We start from the raw sequence: 8,083 nt of genomic DNA, 5'->3' as shown, positions 1-8,083 counted from the left end.
GCCCCTCCCCCTCCCCCTCCCCCTCCCCCCCTTTCGGGCTTCCGCCCGGAAAAGGCGCGGGAAGGAGAGGCGCTCGCCTGCGGGGGTCCCTGGCTGCGGAGCCCCCCACCCCCGCCGTCTCCTTCCTCCTCCTCCTCCTCCTCCTCTTCCTCCAGCCTCTTTTGGGGCAGCCCCTCCCGGCGCCCCTCCCTCGGTTGGTGTGAAACGTGAGAGTGCCTTGCGGCCGTCCTCGACTTACGACAGCGCCTTTAGGGACCCTCCGAGGAAGGCGGCTTAAGAAAGACTGTTTTTCACATTTAACGACTGCTGCAGCATCCCCCCTGGGGTCACGTGACTTGCATTCAGCCCCCCCTTGGCAACCGGCTCGTACTTATGACGGTCACGTGGTCCCCCTTTGTGACCTTCTGACGAGCGAAGCCGGATTCAGTGATTCCCTTAACAACTGTGCAAGAAAAGTCATAAAATGGAGCACAATTCACTTAACAAATGTTTTGGCTTAGCGACACAAATCTGGAGTTCGGTTGTGGTCGTAAGCCGAGGACTCCCTGCAATCCCACAAATCCTTGCATTTCTTCAGGAGGAAGCCCCAGGTCCGGCTTTTATTTATTTCCCACGTTTAACATTTAACACGTGTCTCGGTTGACAATGCAAATTTTGAGCCCGCTTGTGACCAGAGATGTTGTTAATCGAAGTTGAGTAGGAATAATAATAATAATATAAAGTTGGAAGGGACCTTGGAGGTCATCTAGTCCAACCCCCTGCTCAGGGCAGGAAACCCTATACCATTTCAGGCAAATGGCTGTCCAGTCTCTTCTTAAAAAACTCCAGTGTTGGAGCATTCACCACCTCTGGAGGCAGGTAGTTCCACTGGTTAATTGTTCTCACTGTCAGGAAGTTTCTCCTTAGTTCTAGGTTGCTTCTCTCCTTGACGAGTTTCCATCCGTTGCTTCTTGTCCTGCTTTCAGGCGCTTTGGAGAATAGCTTGACTCCCTCTTCTTTGGGGCAGCCCCTGAGATACTGGAAGGCTGCTATCATGTCACCCCTCACTCTTCTCTTCGTTAAACTACACATACCCAATTCCAGCAACCGTTCCCTATATGTTTTAGCCTCCAGCCCCCTAATCATCTTTGTTGCTCTTCTCTGTACCCTTTCTAGAGTCTTGACATCTTTTTTACATCGTGGTGACCAAAACTGGATGCAGTATTCTTTATTGGCCAAGGGCGAGCGGACTCACAAGGAATTTGTCTCCCCAGTGTCCACACAAACAACTTTCCCAATTCGAAAGAACTGTAACACAGTTTGTTCAAGCAAATTGCCCTCTGCTGACGGGCTGCCCCATGCCAAATTATTTATTTCTATTTCGTATTTCTTTGCCTCCCGTCTCCCTGTGAGAGAGGGCATGGGCAGCGTCCGGCACAACTGATGAAAATTAACATTAATTTCAGAATTAGAATGAAAAGTTTTAATTTTTTTTAAAAATAGCAAAGTGTTGTAACTTCGAATGTCTGTAACTCTAAGACTTATCTGTACTCTTCTTTACAAAACAGCCAGGATCTGGCAATCTACCAGTAAGCTATAAAGAAAAGAAAGTTTGTTTTGCTGGACTTGTAAGCTTGCTGGAAGCCATTAAGAGGGCAGTTTGTGAGTTCACCAGAGTTTTCCTTGTTTAATCCCTTTTCGGACACTGCAATCTTTTGAATCGGCATCCTGGGGAGAGAGATGGTTTGCCCACCCTTAGCTGGGAATAACTCTTGTCTGCTTTTAGATCCGCAGCAAACTTTAGCCTTCCTGACATGTAATAAGCTGTTTGCTCAGCGGACATCTCTCATTTTATCTACATGTTTATGGTACCTGATAAAGTGCAGCTAAGTCTGCTGCATAACCAAACAGTCCCAGCGGTTGAAGTTGTACAAACTTGTATTTCGACACTGAACAACAAATTTGCAGGGTCTTTTTTTTTTTTGGTCTTATTTGAGAAGGAAAAAAAATATTGGGGCAACCATTGGCTGGATTAGCTTAATATTTTTTTTAAAATCCCGATGGGTCGAACAAGTCTTTTTCTCAGGTTAGTTTAAATGATTTAACAATTCGAAGCAACCATCAACCCCAATGTTGTTTTGGCTCAGCAAGTTGGGGGCTTTGAACCTTCCATGATTCTACAGAGCAGAATTTTATGTACTTAGTTTCTCTTTGTGATGAAAACATTCTTTACCAAACTCATAATGGCTTTGAAACATAGGGGTTACTTTCTGTCCAAGTTCAACAACAAAATTTTGCTTAAAGAAGTAGTAGCAACTTATTAAAGTAGATACAAGTAAACAATAGTGGTTATAATGGAGTTTATAGATAACAAAACAACAACAGGAGCTGAATCGTATTGGCCAGCTAACAACAACTATAAAGTTCCAAATGACCCAGAAATTTAATAGCTGGGAGTAATAAAACACAGCCGTACCTTTTTAAAAATGGGGTAGTGCAACATTACATGGATTATATTTTCAGCTCTTCTCTGGCCACAAGGAGAGAATCTGGAAGGACAATGGGATTTTTCTGAACTTTCCTTCAAGGGCAGCTGTTAAAAGTGAAATATTAGGTTAACGCTGTCCTCGATTTAGGGATACACAGTTGGTTTAAATGTCTTATATATTGTGAGGACAATTAACCAGTGGAACAGAAGTTGCCTCCAGAAATTCTGGGCACTCCATCACTGGAAATTTTCAAAAAGAGGCTAGACAGTCACTTGTCTGAGATGGTATAGAACATAGGTTCTCCTGCTTGAGCAGGGGGCTGGACTAGAAGACCTCCAAGGTCCCTTACAGATTTCTATTCTATTCTATTCTATTCTATTCTATTCTATTCTATTCTATTCTATTCTATTCTATTCTATTCTATTCTATTCTATTCTATTCTATTCTATTCTATTCTATTCTATTCTATTCTATTCTATTCTATTCTATTCTATTCTATTCTACTCTACTCTGCCACTGTCTGTCTGTCTATTCTAATCTATCTATCTATCTATCTATCTATCTATCTATCTATCTATCTATCTATCTATCTATCTATCTATCAATCTATCACAAATCTACATAATGCATTGTTTAAGGCTTGACACCACCTGTTTATAGACAGTCACACGTTGTGTGCCAAGCCATAACTCTGCAGCTTTCGATAAATTAGTCTTCTCCGACTTGATTCAAAGTTAGCAGCCAGGATTAAGGGACTGAGGCCCACAGGAAAATAAAACATCCCAGCAATTTCAACTAGCATGAAAAAAAACCACACACCTGGTAAGGTATGCGGCTGTCCTCTCTAAGCTTCACAGTGAAGGCCTGCGCTGGGCATGCTTCATGCTGTTTGGAAAATAGCTCTTGGAAATTTCTATATTGTGGTAATCTGTCTAAGGTGAAATAGTGTTACGAAGGCATAAATATTGTGTATGCTGGTATTCCTCAGCTGACCAGCCCAACTGAGACCCAGATTTCTGTTCCTAAGCAAGACAGTTGAAGTGAATTTTGCCCATTTCTTATCACAGTTGTTAAATGAATCACTGCAGTTGTTCAGTGAGTAACACGGTTGTTAAGTGAATCTGGCTTCCCCATTGACTTGGAATGGAATGGAATAGAATAGAATAGAATAACAGAATTGGAAGGGAACTTGGAGGTCTTCTAGTCCAACCGTACGCTTGTCAGAAAGTTGCAAAAGGGGAATCTAATCCCTGGGTCTCTGTGACTGTTGCAAATAGGAGTCAGTTTGCCAAGCATTTGGGTTGCATGACTATGGGGATACTGCAATGGTCGTAAGAGTGAAAAACGGTCATGAGTCACTTTTTTCAATGTTGTAACTTCAAATGGTTGCTAAAAGAACCGTTGTAAGTCGAGGACTTCCTGTATTGGGTTTTTATTTTTGTAAGTGACCCAGAATCTCTGAGAGTGAGTGGGTGGCCATATACATTTAAATAATAAAATAAAATAAAATAATAAAATAAAATAAAATAAAATAATAAATAAAATAAATAAAATAAAATAAAATAATAAAATAAAATAGGCACCAATTAAGAGCTGTGGATGACCTTTTGCTGCTAGTGCATTAAGAGAAATTGATATCAATATTTCTCTTCTAGAGTAGTAAAAAAGTTTGCAGAGCTGTATGCTGCTTTTAAAAAGCTTAGTGGTCCAAGTGGTGAGGGTTGACAGAGGACTGCAGCAGAATTCAAAATAATAACATTGACATACCTACCTTTCCTCCTTGTAATTCTGGATATTGTGAAAATTGGGCTTTTAGTAGAATTGGCTGTAAGAAAAAGGATAGCAGATGTCTTTAAAAAAAAGGAATAAAATCAGAAGAATAAAGCCTGGTGGGTTTTTTCCCCCCCCCCAGCTCATGTATTCGCAATAAAACTATTTCTCCATAGTCAGTGATCTCTTTCTCCGATAAAGTTACAGAAGAAGGATGGATTAAAGCAGATGAAATACTACAGTATCGGCCTGCAATCATTTTAAGACCTGCTGAACTACAAGGGTGATTTGTAAAGTTAGGGGAGGCATCGGCAAGTCGTCACGGAAAGTCGATTGCATGTTAGAAAACATGAGTTATCATCCAAACACAACTTGCCTGATTCTTGTTTCCTTGTTTTTATCTGGAACTCGGAGAAATGGAGCTTCAGAGACAAATGGAAACTTCATAAGGACCTTAAAAATGGAGCTCTGGACTGAATATATGATTACTTGGCTGTTAAAACTACTCTAACTAATAGGAACCTGTCAAAATTATTCTTGCAAATGCACAATATATCACTGTGGGGTTTTTTGTTTGAATATAAAACATTGGATCAACTTTCCTAAGCTACCTACTGAAGTTCATGATAAATTTTATTGGAGATTTCAAAGATATACTGCATTTCCCCCTAAACTTTAAACCACTAATAAAGCTCCAGGTGGCCTCAACGACTCTCCAAAAGGAGGCAAATGACCAGCTGTCTGCAAGGAGTATAAATGCTTCCCTTCCCTGCCAGCCATTCAGAGCTGAACAAGCTTCTGGGATGAGAAGTGAAATGTCTTCAAAGGAAAATCAAGGAAATCCAGTTGCCTCTTGAAAAAGCACCTTTGAGTCTGTGAGAAACAAATCTTGGAAGGCCACTGAATGGCTACACCAGGCCCTTCTGGAGTTGCCGCTTCAAGGAGGGGTGTGTTGCAGCTGCCAAAAAAGCCAGTGCACTCAATGGGTCTAGGACAACTCACCATGGCCAAGTCATCGTGGCCAACTCAGGACAGGAATTACATAATATCAAAGAAATGGTGGAACAGAATCATTAAAGGATGCAAGAGAAGGGACCAAATGAAGTCGGAATGACAAAAGTTAAAATAATTATTTATTTTAAATAATTAATTAAATACAATTCTTGGATTATTCCGCAGTGAGTTGTCCCGCAGCAAGTTGGCCGTGATGAGTTGTCCCATGGCAAGTGGGCTGTGGCGAGTGGGCTGTGTTGTGTTGTCCCGTTCCGGCATCAACAGAGGGATAACATCAAGGCAGTGAGAAGTGATAGTACCGCTTTGTACCGCCTGAGTGAGGCCACCTTGGAATACAGTTCTGGTCACCATGACACACAAAGGGCCCTAGAAAGAGACAGAGAGGAACAAAAAAGATGATGAGCATCTGGAGGTAAAAGCATAGGATGATCTGTTAAAGGAGTGAGTTAGGTTTAGCCCAACGAAGAGAAGAAAGACTTGGAGGAGATATGACAGCCGCCTTTTAGTACTTGAAGGGCTATCACAAAGAAGATGGGATTGACTTATAGTCCAAAGCCCCAGAAGTTAGGACAAAAAGCAATGGATGGAATCTCACTAAAGAAAGATCCCATTTGGAACCAAGGAGAAATTTCCAGACAGTGAGAATGATGAATCAATGGAACAGCTTGCCTCCAGAAGTTGTAGGAGCTCCATCGCTGGAGGGTTTCAGGAATAGAGGAGTCTGTGGACCGGGCCAAGGCTGCGGCATGCTAGCAACCAGTCCGCACAAACAAACAAAGCCCCATCCTTAAGATGCAGGCAGCACAGAAAACCACACACCATCTGGTTTGCGGAAAAACCTTTCTCCAAGGAACCGGTCCCTGGTGCCCAAAAGGTTGGGGACTTCTGGACTAGACAACCATTTGACCAGGATGGTATAAAGTCTCCTGCCTTGGGCAGGGGGTTTGGACGAGAACACTTCCAAGCTCCTTCCAGCCTTATGTCTCTATGATTCCTTTCATGAAGACCCCAGTTAGTATCCCCTTAAAGGCTTTGGATAACCGCAGTACGACTACTCTGCAATGCATTTGTAGAAGAAAGTGGAGAATGCAGTGTCTCCTTGCCTGCGTAGTATGTCCCTGGGTTACATGCATGTTGAGGTTAAAAATGTCAAAGATTAAATCCCAAATCCCAAGCACAGCTGGCTCCTTACATGGGTGTCATGCATGGAGGCCCTGTTACAGCTGTAGAAGTTGGCCACTTGACTTAATCTTGATTTTTACCCTAGGAAGACGGAGCAATCAGGACCCATATTATCTGATTCAGGGACGAAGAGAGTGGGCCCTAATTTAGTATGATCTAAATTAAAATTTAGCTCTTTACCTTGAATTCATTATGTGGCCTTAGGCAAACGAACTCTACGCTTCGTATTCTTTCTATCTGCGATCGTGTTGGCTTATTTTACACAAGGCTTCCTGCAATAATGCCAGTGTAGACTTAGGAAAGTGTTACACAGAAATGCAAGATCCCTGCTAATACTTTCCCGTAAAGTGAGCCTCTTATTTCTCTTCCGTTTCAGACTGTTTGAGAGCCACACAGAATAAGTTTAAGATAGAAGGATGGCCGGAATTATGTGGCCTGTTTAATTAACATCTTTGTTTTGAAATTGCAAAATTTCAAATCGGCCTAGTGGTAGAACTTGGTAATTACAGGTTGACCCAGGCTGGTGATGGAGGCAATTTATTATTTCAAATGTTCAGTTTCAGCTTTCAGCAATTTGCTTTACAGAGGATTGCTAAGTGGGGAGAGGTGCCTTCAGATCTCAAAATGTACGGTTACTAATCTCTCCCACTTTTCATCCTTATAGGTGTCTTACATTGGGCAGGACTGCAAAGCAATTCCAGAATTCCTTGGGAGAAAATATGGAAGCATCGCGAAAAGGCTGGATCTCAGCTTCAACTTATTACGGTAGGACATACGTGTAAATGGTTAAGATGCACCTTAATAGGAGAAACCTCCTTTTCTTTTTTTCTTGCAGGTCACTGATATATGCTTAACTCGGCACACGTATATCTAATTTCATAGACATTGTACCAAACACAATTGCAGAAAGCTATATGCATTTGATATCTTTTTTTACGTCCGGGAGAATATTAGTCAAAAGGATTGCTTGACCTATTGGTTGTAGCTCAGCTTTTGTTACATAAGTTTTTTTTTTTTTACATAAGTCTTCTTTGTTACCGGGTTTTGCTAAAAGATGAACAAAACGAGAACGGATTCAAGGAGCAGAGTGAAAAAAAAACCTGATTCAAAAGGTTCATAAAAAGATCTGTTTCCTACAAAAAAAAATTCCTTGGTTTTGGAATGAAAAGAGTTTCTTGACTCTGAATACATAATACCTGGTTAGTATTTTTGTTCTGAGCAGAATTTGTCACCTGGTTTCACCCAGGTTAGCCTTGCAGAATTGGACGTCTCTGCTTAAACCAAGGTCTTCATACCCTTTACAACACTCGGGTATCTGAGATTGTCCCCCCCCCCGCCCCCCCATCCCAGACTATGCCAAGGGGGAAATCTAAGCCAAAACCAGAAGCTCCCACACAGAAAGGCCCAGAGCCTCTAAAGCAGGGGTCTTCAAACTTGGCCCTTTTATGACTTGTGGACTTCAACTCCCAGAATTCCTCAGCCAGGCACAAGTACACAAGTCATAAAAGGGCCAAGTTTGAAGACCCTTGCTCTAAAGTCTCAACTTGAGGCTGGGGACGAGGTGATCTGCTTTTCCACCACTCATTTTCTCTCCCAAAACTGAGCTGTGGAACAGCAGTTCTTTATGAGGAGACATCTCACTACCTTTA

This window comes from Vipera ursinii (assembly GCF_947247035.1).
Source record: "Vipera ursinii genome assembly, chromosome: 5".
Lineage (NCBI taxonomy): Eukaryota > Metazoa > Chordata > Lepidosauria > Squamata > Viperidae > Vipera > Vipera ursinii.
This window is presented reverse-complemented; position numbering follows the sequence as displayed.